Source organism: Arvicola amphibius, chromosome 7 (genome assembly GCF_903992535.2).
Source record: "Arvicola amphibius chromosome 7, mArvAmp1.2, whole genome shotgun sequence".
Lineage (NCBI taxonomy): Eukaryota > Metazoa > Chordata > Mammalia > Rodentia > Cricetidae > Arvicola > Arvicola amphibius.
Genome location: NC_052053.1, coordinates 57,285,829 through 57,297,187, shown reverse-complemented (window position 1 = coordinate 57,297,187; position 11,359 = coordinate 57,285,829). Strand labels below are relative to the sequence as shown.

General features: G+C 42.4%; 1 pseudogene; it reads left to right on the top strand.

Annotated features, from left to right (window-relative positions):
* Positions 1–1,859: 1,859 nt before the first annotated feature.
* Positions 1,860–9,498, top strand: LOC119819351 (annotated as a pseudogene).
* Positions 9,499–11,359: the final 1,861 nt, after the last annotated feature.

The following is an 11,359-nucleotide window of genomic DNA, read 5'->3' as shown; positions in this document are numbered from 1 at the left end:
TAATTTTCCAACTTCTGCAAAGTGGAACACATCCATCTTCCAGATTTCATTTCTTTGAGTACCCTTTGGGTTAGTCCCTGTAGGCAATGGTGTTTGGTTACAGAAAGAGCAAGTAGGACATCTCTTTAGAATCTCCTTAGCTTGTTTCCATGTAATAGAAAACTCTTTCTTTAAACCTTTGCTATTGACATGGTGTTTTTTAATGAAATTCTGAGGCTTGCAACACATTTCCAATCAATAATTGATCAATTTCTGCATTACCTTCTGCTAGAGGACCTGGCAGACCCATATGAGATCAGATGTGTGTTATGAATATAGAAAGCTTATTCCTGGTTATGTCTTGCACCTGGATAAATAGTGAAGTCAATTCTGTATCATCTGGTATGAATTTAGTGGTTTCAATATGCAAGACAACTCTTTCTGCATATTGTGAATCAGTAACTTTTTTTGAAACAGTAACTTATTAAGAGGTTCTTTAAAATCTCTTAGCACCATGAGAATAACATAATTCTGCCTTCTAAACAGAATTATAAGGGCTTTGTTCCACCTTACTTAATTCTTCTGATTTGTAACCTGCCTTTCCTGATTTATTAGCATAAGTATAAAATGTATGGGAGCATCACATACAATTTGGGGAAGAATCCAAGAAGTTCTCTTTAGGTTCCACATGAGCCTGCCTCCCCCCAGCCTGCCCTTTTGTCTGCAAGGTCCTTGGCCCAGCAAGAGTTCCTGCTCCTGAACTGAGGAGATCCATCCAGAGGGATAAGTGTGTGCTCGCCTGGCCAGAAAGTCCCAGGAATGGAGTACAGGGCCCCTTCAGCTTCTGCTGCAGTGGCTTCTTTGTTCCACATGACCCTGCTCACCCCCAAGTCTTCCCTTTTGTCTGTGAGGTCTTGTCCCAGCAAGAGTCCCTGCTCATGTACTGAGGAGATCCATCCAGAGGGATAAGTGTGTGCTCGCCTGGCCGGAAGGTCCCAGGAATGAAGTACAGGGCCCCTCTAGCTCCTGCTGCAGGGGCTTCTTTGTTCCACATGACCCTGCCTCCCAAGTACACCCATTTGTCTGTGAGGTCCTTGGCCCAGCAAGAATCCCTGCTGCTTTATTGAGGAGATCCATCCAGAGAGGTGAGTGTGTGCCGGCCCAGCTGGATGTTCCCAGGAACAGACTACAGGCTCTCTCCATTTCCTGAAATGTTTTTGGCCATTCAGCAGGGTGTCTCCCTGATTACTGACTTTCTCTAGTTAAAACATCCTATCTTGCCCCCAAGCACTCCTATCTATCTGCAGGGTCCTTAGATCCACCAGCCTGCTTCACAGCACAAGGGATCTGAGAGCCAGTTCCAGTGCTGAGGGATCCTAAGAGAGAGCAGACCAAGAAAATCCCCCAAGTACACAGTCAGTCAAAGCAAAGATTGGACCAAGACACCAAGACTCTCGTGGCTGCATTAAAGTAAGAGATGGGCAGGCGCCAATGCAAGAATTCCTCCAACAACCTGAAAAGCAACATGACAAAACCAGAACCCAGTGAATATGCAACAGGAAGACTTGAAAACCCTATTCCAGAAGAAGTAAAAGAAATCGACTTTAAATGTAACATTATGGAAATAATAGAGGCCATTAACAGGATGTGAAAAACTCCTTTAAAGAAATGGAAGAGAAGACAAACAAAAAGTTAAAAAGAAATTAATAAATCCCTCAAAGATACCCAAGAAAACCAAGAAAAAGCAATCAAACAGGTAATGGAAACAGTTCAACACTTGAAGACCAAAATGGAGGCAATATAGAAAACAAAAACTGAGGCTCCGGGTTCTAGCCGTTCTGCCGCCCTTTCCGTCGCCTCGGCCACTGCCCTCGCTTGCCATGCTCTCTGCCTGTGTCCCACTCGCCACCATCACTGACCAGCAGCAGCTGAGGGTGTCGCCACTGAAGCTACTCAACCTGTCTGAGAAGGAGAACACGCCCCCGAGTCTCAGCGGGACCCACATCCTGGCAAGCAAGGCTGCGAGGAGAATCTTCCTGGACCCAGCCAAACCGGAAAGGAAAGAATCTGCTAAGCCCAGCCTTGAGGATGAGCCCTTACTGAGAGAAAGTCCCCGCCGCTTCGTTGTCTTTCCCATCGAATACCATGATATCTGGCAGATGTACAAGAAAGCCGAGGCCTTCTTCTAGACGGCTGAGGAGGTGGACCTTTCCAAGGATATTCAACACTGGGAAGTGCTGAAATCCGACGAGAGACTTTTGTTTTGTTTTGTTTTGTTTTGTTTTGTTTTGTGTGTGTGTTTTTGATTTTTTTTATTTAATTTTTTTCTCATTTTTTTATTAAAGATTTCCATCTCCTCCCCTCCTCCTCCCCCTTCCCTCCCCTCCCTTCCACCCATACCCCCACTCCCTCCCTCTCCAAGCCAAAGAGCCATCAGGGTTCCCTTCACTATGTTAAGCCCAAGGTCCTCCCAACTCCCCCCAAGTCCAGGAAGGTGAGCAACCAAGCTGACAAGGCTCACAGTGAGCCCGTCCATGCTGAAGAGTCCAATCCCATCGCAGTTGTCCTTGGTTTCTCAGTCCTCCTCCACCGTCAGCCACATTCAGAGAGTCTGGTTTGGTCCCCTGCTCCATCAGTCCCATTCCAACTGGACTTGGTGGTCTCCCGTTAGTTCAGTCCCACTGTCTCAATGGGTGAACGCACCCCTCACGGTCCTGACTTCCTTGCTCATGATCTCCCTCCTTTTGCTCCTCATCAGGTCCTTGGGAGCTCAGTCCAGTACTCCAATGTGGGGCTCTGTCATTTTCTCCATCCAACGCCAAGTGAAGGTTCTATGGTGATATGCAAGATATTCATGAGTATAGTAATAGGATCTGGACATTATGGCGCCCTGTTCTCAGCTGCCCAAGGAACTAGCTGGGAGCATCTTCCTGGATACCTGGGAACCCCTCTAGAGTCAAGTCTCTTGACAACCCTAAAATGGCTCCCTTAATTAAGATATATAATTCCTTGTTTCCATATCCACCCTTCCTATATCCCAACCATCCTATTCCCCCAAGCTCTCCCCATCCTCCACTTCACACTTTTCTCTCCCCATTCCCCCACCATCACACCACACCCCCAAGTTCCCATTTTTTGTGCGGCAAACTTGTCTACTTCCAATATCCGGGAGGATAACAATATGTTTTCTTTGGTTTCACCTTCTTATTGTCTTCTCTAGGATCACGAATTATAGGCTCGATGTCTTTTATTTATGGCTAAAAAACGATTATGAGTGAATACATCGCATGTTCATCGTTTTGGGCCTAGGTTACCTCACTCAGGATGGTGTTTTCTATTTCCATCCATTTGCATGCAAAATTCAAGATGTCATTGTTTTTTTACCGCCGAGTAGTACTCTAATATGTATATATTCCGCACTTTCTTCATCCATTCTTCCACTGAAGGGCATCTAGGTTGTTTCCAGGTTCTGGCTATTACAAATAATGCTGCTATAAACATAGTTGAACAAATGCTTTTGTAATATGATTGGACATCTCTTGGGTAAATTCCCAAGAGTGGGATTGCTGGGTCCTGGGGTAGGTTGATCCCGAATTTCCTGAGAAACCACCACACTGCTTTCCAAAGCGGTTGCCCAAGTTTGCATTCCCACCAGCAATGGATGAGAGTACCCCTTACTCCACAACCTCTCCAAAAAAAGGCTATCATTGGTGTTTTTGATTTTAGCCAATCTGACAGGTGTAAGATGGTATCTCAACCTTGTTTTGATTTGCATTTCCCTGATAGCTAAGGAGGTAGAGCATGACCTTAAGTGTCTTTTGGCCATTTGAACTTCTTCTGTTGAGAATTCTCTGTTCAGTTCAGTGCCCCATTTTTAATTGGGTTAATTTGCATTTTAAAGTCTAGTCTCTTGAGTTCCTTATATATTTTGGAGATCAGACCTTTGTCTGTGGCAGGGTTGGTGAAGATCTTTTCCCAGTCAGTAGGCTGCCTTTGCGTCTTAGTGACAGTGTCCTTTGCTTTACAGAAGCTGCTCAGCTTCACGAGGTCCCATTTATTCAATGTTGCCCTTAATGTCTGTGCTGCTGGGGCTATACGTAGGAAGCGGTCTCCTGTGCCCAAATGTAGTAGAGTCCTTCCCACTTTCTCCTCTATCAAGTTCAGTGTGTTCAGATTGATATTGAGGTCTTTAATCCATTTGGACTTGAGTTTTGTGCATGGTGATAGATATGGATCTACTTTCATTCTTCTACAGGTTGACATCCAGTTATGCCAGCACCATTTGTTGAAGACGCCCTCTTTCTTCCATTGTGTACTTTTAGCTCCTTTATCGAAAATTAGGTGTTCATAGGTTTGTGGGTTAAGATCCGGGTCTTCTATTCGATTCCATTGGTCGACTTCTCTGTTTTTTATGCCAGTACCAAGCTGTTTTCAATACTGTAGCTCTGTAATAGAGTTTGAAGTCAGGGATGGTAATGCCTCCAGAAGTTCCTTTATTGTATAAGATTGTTTTGGCTATCCTGGGTTTCTTGTTCTTCCATATAAAGTTGATTATTATCCTCTCAAGACCTGTGAAGAATTTTGATGGGACCTTTAAAGGTATTGCATTGAATCTATAGATTGCCTTTGGAAGAACTGCCATTTTTACTATGTTGATCCTCCCAATCCAAGAGCAAGGGAGATCTTTCCATTTTCTGGTATCCTCTTCAATTTCTTTCTTCAAGGACTTAAAGTTCTTGTCAAATAGATCTTTCACTTCCTTGGTTAGAGTTACCCCAAGATACTTTATGCTATTTGTGGCTATCATGAAAGGTGACGCTTCTCTGATTTCCTTCTCTACTTCCTTATCCTTTGTATATAGGAAGGCAACTGATTTTTTGGAATTGATCTTGTATCCGGCCACATTACTAAAGGAGTTTATCAGCTGTAGGAGTTCTTTGGTGGAGTTTTTGGGGTCACGTATGTACACTATCATATCATCTGCAAATAACGAAAGTTTAACTTTTTCCTTTCCAATTCGAATCCCCTTGATCCCCTTGTGTTGTCTTATTGCTATTGCTAGAACTTCAAGCACTATATTGAAGAGTTAAGGAGAGAGTGGACAGCCTTGTCGTGTTCCTGAATTTAGTGGGATGGCCTTGAGTTTCTCTCTGTTTAATTTGATGTTAGCTGTCGGCTTGCTGTAAATAGCCTTTATTATATTTAGGAATGACCCTTGTATCCCTAATCTTTCCAAGACCTTTATCATAAAGGGGTGTTGAATTTTGTCAAATGCTTTTTCAGCATCTAATGAGATGATCATAAGTTTTTTATCCTTCAGTTTATTTATATGATGGATTACATTGATAGATTTTTTGTATATTGAACCAGCCCTGCATCTCTGGGATGAAGCCTACTTGATCGTAGTGGATAATTTTTCTAATGTGTTCTTGGATTCTGTTTGCCAGTATTTTATTGAGAATTTTTGCATCGATGTTCATGAGTGAGATTGGCCTGTAATTCTCTTTCTTGGTTGAGTCTTTGTGTGATTTAGGTATCAGGGTAACTGTAGCTTCATAAAAGTTGTTTGGCAATGACTGTTCTGTTTCTATATTATGAAATACCTTAAGGAGTATAGGTATTAGGTCTTCTTGGAAGTTTTGGTAGAATTCTGCATTGAAACCATCTCGTCCTGGGCTTTTTTTGGTAGGGAGGTTTCTGATAACATTTTCTAATTCTTCGCGACTAACAGGACTATTTAGATTGTTCACCTGGTCCTGGTTTAACTTTGGTATATGGTATTTATTTAAAAAAGTGTCCATTTCTTTTACATTTTCCAATTTTGTGGCATACAGGCTTTTGTAGTAAGATGAAATGATTCTCTGAATTTCCTCTGTGTCTGTGGTTATGTCCCCCTATTCATTTCTAATCTTATTAATTTGTTTGTTCTCTCTCTGCCGTTTGGTTAGTTTGGCTAAGGCTTTGTCAATCTTGTTGATTTTCTCCAAGAACCAGCTTTTTGTTTCATTGATTCTTTGGATTGTTTTCTGTGTTTCTATTTTGTTGATTTCAGCCCTCAGTTTGATAATTTCCAGTCTTCTACTTCTCCTAGGTGAGTCTGCTTCTTTCTTTTCTAGAGCTTTCAGGTGTGCTGTTAAGTCTCCAATGTGTGCTTTCTCTGTTTTTTTTAAGTGGGCACTTAGTGCTATGAATTTTCCTCTTAGCACTGCTTTCATAGTGTCCCATAGGTTTGAGTAGGTTGTGTCTTTATTTTCATTAAATTCAAGGAAGATTTTAATTTCTTTCTTTATTTCTTCCTTGACCCAGGTGTGGGTCAGTAGTTGACTGTTCAGTTTCCATGAGTTTGTAGGCTTTCTGGGGGTAGCATTGTTGTTGAATTCTAATTTTAATCCATGGTGATCCGATAGGACGCAGGTGGTTATTAATATGGTTTTGTAACTGTGGAAGTTTGCTTTGTTACCGAGTATGTGGTCAATTTTCGAAAAGGTTTCATGAGCCTCAGAGAAGAAGGTATATTCTTTCCTATTTGGGTGGAATGTTCTAGAGATGTCTGTTAAGTCCATTTGTTTCATTACCTCCATTAAGTCTCTTAATTCTCTGTTAGGTTTCTGTCTGATTGACCTGTCCATTGGTGAGAGAGGAGTGTTGAAGTCTCCTACTATTAGTGTGTATGGTTTGATGGCTGCCTTGAGTTCTAGTAATGTTTCTTTAACATAAGTGGGTGCTTTTATATTAGGGGCATAGATATTCAGGATTGAGACTTCATTCTGATGGATTTTTCCTGTTATGAGTATAAAGTATCCCTTTCCATCTCTTCTGATTGATTTTAGTTTGAAGTCAACTTTGTTAGAAATTAGTATGGCCACACCGGCTTGTTTCTTAGGACCATTTGCTTGATAAACCTTTTCCCAACCCTTTACTCTGAGTAGATGTCTGTCTTTGTGGTTGAGGTGTGTTTCTTGTAAACAGCAGAATCCTGTTTGTTGGATCCTGTTTTCGTATCCAATCTCTTAGCCTGTGCCTTTTTATAGGTGAATTGAGTCCATTGATATTAAGTGATATTAATGACCAGTGTTAACTCCGGTTGTCATTTTTTATTTGGTAGTAGAGATTGTGTGTTTCCTTTCTTTGAGATGTGCTGGTGAAGGGTCGCTAGATGCCTGAGTTATTTTGGGCAATGCTGGACTCCTTGGTTTGTGATTTTCCTTCTATTACTTTCTGTAAGGCTGGATTTGTGGCTACATATTGTTTAAATTTGTTTTTATCTTGGAATATTTTGTTTTCTCCATTTATAGTGAACGAAAGCTTGGCTGAGTATAGTAATCTGGGCTTGCATCCTTGGTCTCTTAGTTTCTGCAGAACATCTATCCAGGACCTTCTGGCTTTCATGGTTTCCATAGAGAAGTCAGGTGTTAGTGTGATAGGTTTACCTTTATAAGTTACTTGACCTTTTTCCTTTGCAGCTCTTAATATTCTTTCTTTATTCTGTATATTTTGTGTTTTGATTATAATATGGCGAGGGGATGATTTTTTTTGATCCAGTCTATTTGGTGTTCTGTAAGCTTCTTGAACTTTAATAGGAATATCTTGCTTTAGGTTTGGGAAGTTTTCTTCTATAATTTTATTAAATATAATTTCAGTAATTTCTGAGCTGTAATTCTTCTCCTTCTTCTACGCCTATTATTCTTAGGTTTGGTCTTTTTATTGTGTCCCAGATTTCCTGAATGTTTTGTGGTGAGAATTTGTTGGATTCGCTGTTTTCTTTGATCAGTGCATTTATTTTCTCTATGGTATCTTCAGAATCTGAGATTCTTTCTTCTATCCCTTGTATTCTGTTGGTTATACTTGTTTCTGTAGTCTCTGTTCGTTTACATAGATTTTCCATATCCAGCTGGCCCTCGGTTTGTGTTTTCTTCCTTGCCTCCATTTCAGTTTTCAAGTCTTGCACTGTTTCCATTAACTGTTTGATTGTTTTTTCTTGGTTTCCAAGGATATCGTTTACGGATTTTCTGAATTCTTTAAACTTTTTATTATTCTTCTCGTCCATTTCTTTAAGGGAGTTTTTCACCTCCTGTTTAAGGGACTCTATTACTTTCATAAAGTCAATTTTTTCTACTTCTTCTTGATTAGTGTGTTCAAGTCCTCCTGTTGTAAGTTCGCTGGGTTCTGGTGTGTTCATGTTGTTTTTCAAATTGTTGGAGGAATTCTTGCACTGGTTCCTGCTCATTTCTTCCTCTGAATAATCCCCTTTGGGTCTTCTTTTAGAAGTTCAATTCACCCCAATGAATTCAATTCACTCACCCCTATGAATGATGGATCTTCTGGTAGACAGTCAGGTCTTCTTGCTGGCCAAGCAGCTTGCTGACAAAGGGCTTACCTTGCTGCAGGCAGGCTATTGAAGCAGGGGACCTCCCACTGGCCTGGGTGCACTCAATTCCCGGTCCTGGCGCCCAAACAGGCTGAGCTGTGGGATTTTGTGGCCCCCAAAGATGGGAGGATGAAGGGGGGGGGGTTCTGGGTGCAAGCTGGGAAGGGACAGGAAGAGAGAGGCAGTATTCGGGGAGAATAACCCCCCAATGAATGATGGATCTTCTGGTAGACAGGCAGGTCTCCTTGCTGGCCAAGCGGCTCTGTGACAAAGGGCCTACCTTGCTGCAGGCAGGCTATTGAAACAGCGGACCTCCCACCGGCTTGGGTGCACTCAATTCCCTCGACAAGAGACATTTTATATCTCACGTCCTGGCTTTCTTTGCTGCGAGTGATGGCATAGTCAATGAAAACCTGGTGGAGCGCTTTAGCCAAGAAGTTCAGGTTACAGAGCCCCGCTGTTTCTATGACTTCCAAATTGCCATGGAAAACATACATTCTGAAATGTACAGTCTCCTCATCGACACTTACATTAAAGATTCCAAAGAGAGGGAATATCTCTTCAATGCTATTTAGACAATGCCTTGTGTGAAAAAGAAGGCCGACTGAGCCCTGTGTTGAATTGGGGACAAAGAGGCTACCTATGGAGAACGAGTTGTAGCCTTTGCTGTTGTGGAAGGGATCTTCTTCTCTGGCTCTTTTGCATCAATATCCTGGCTCAAGAAACGGGGACTGATGCCTGGCCTTACATTTTCCAACAAGCTTATTAGCAGAGATGAGGGTTTACACTGTGACTTTGCCTGCCTGATGTTCAGGCACCTGGTACACAAGCCTTCGGAGCAAAGAGTACAAGAAATCATTATCAATGCAGTGAGGATAGAGCAGGAGTTCCTCACGGAGGCCCTGCCTGTGAAGCTCATCTGGATGAACTGCACCCTGATGAAGCAGTACATCGAATTCATGGCGGACAGGCTTATGCTGGAGCTAGGGTTCAGCAAGATTTTCAAAGTAGAAAATCCGTTTGACTTCATGGAAAATATTTCACTAGAAGGGAAGACAAACTTCTTTGAGAAGAGAGTGGGCGAATATCAGAGGATGGGGGTGATGTCAAATTCAGCAGAGAATTCTTTTACCTTGGATGCTGACTTCTGAATAAACTGCCTGCTCTTTGCTGATTATTGTTCTCCCCTTGTCATAAAAAAATCAGCAAAAGCAATAAAAAAAGAAAACAAAAACTGAGAGATGGCTGGATATGAAAACTCTGGGTAAATGAACAGGAACTACAGAGACAAGTGTAACCAACAGAATACAAGAGATAGGAGAAAGAATCTCAGGCGCTGAAGATATATAGAGGAAATAGACGCATTGATCAAAGAAAACAGCAAATCCAAAAATTCTTAACACAAAACATCCAGGAATCCTGGAACACCATGCAAAGACCAAACCTAAGAATAGTAGTGGTAAAAGAAGAAGAATTACAGCTCAAAAGCCCAGAAAATATATTCAACAAAATTATAGCAGAAAACTTTCACAACCTAAAGAAAACATTCCCATGAAGGTACAAGAAGCATACAGAACACCAAATAGACTGGATCAAAAAAATTCCCTTGCCATATAATAATCAAAACACAAAACATACAGAATAAAGAACGAATATTAAGAGCTGCAAGGGAAAAAGGTCAAGTAACATATAAAGGGAAACCCATCAGAATTACACATGACTTCTCTATGGAAACCATGAAAGCCAGAAGGTCTTGGATAAATGTGCTGCAGACACTAAGAGACCATGGATGAAAACCCATACTACTTGCAGGGCCCGGGTCTACCCTTGTTCCTGGGGTGCATCTTGAGGACAGTTTCTGGTCAGCTAACTAAGCATCCTGTTTGTTCCTGTGCTCCTTCTGCCCCGCCTGGTGATTAGCTGTAGGGCATTGTTGACTCCATCATTGATATGGTAATTTCCCACCTGCCTGGGTGGATATCCTTGCACAGCAGCAAGGTAAGGATTTCCACAAAATTAAATAAACGGCATTCGGCGGCTGATCTAATTTCGAATGACCCAGGTCTCTTTGTGTGTTTTTCCAATCTCCAGGCCCTTGCCCAACTCGTGTATGGTACAGTGGCGTGCGAACTGTACCGAGGGGGTAACACAGAATTGGGTGTTACAACTACTATACCCAGCAAAGCTTTCTTTCACCATCGATGGAGAAAACAAGATATTCCAAGACAAAAACAGATTTAAAAAATACGTAGTCACAAATCCAGACTTACAGAAACTACTAGAAGGAAAACCACAACCCAAGGAAGCCAACAAGACCCACAATAACACAGACATCTGACAACCCTCCACCAGGACAACTCAAAGAAGGGAAACACACAAACACTAACACCAAAAATAACCGGAGTTAACAACCACTGGTCATTAATATCACTTAATATCAATGGACTCAATTCACCTATAAAAAGATGCAGGTTAAGAGAATGGATATGAAAACAGGATCCAACATTCTTTTTTTTTTCTCTCATGGTTTATTTTTTTTATATTTAAAAATTTCCATCTCCTTCCCTCCTCCTCCCCCCTTCCCTCCCCTCCTCCTCCCCCTTCCCTCCCCTCCCCTCCACCCATACCTCCCCTCCCTCCCTCTCAAGGCCAAGGAGCCATCAGGGTTCCCCACTCTATGCTAAGACCAAGGTCCTCCCAACTCCCCCCAGGTCCAGGAAGGTGATCGACCAAGCTGAGAAGGCTCCCACAGAGCCCGTCCATGCAGAAGAATCAGAGCCCAGCGCCATTGTCCTTTGCTTCTCAGTCAGCCCCCGCTGTTGGCCACATTCAGAGAGACGGGTTTGGTCGCATGATCCATCAGTCCCATTCCAACTGGAGTTGGTGATCTCCCATTAGTTCTGTCCCACCGTCTCCATGAGTGAACGCACCCCTCACGTTCCCGACTTTCTCCCTCATGTTCTCGCTCCTTCTGCTCCTCATCAGGACCTTGGGAGCTCAGTCCAGTGCTCC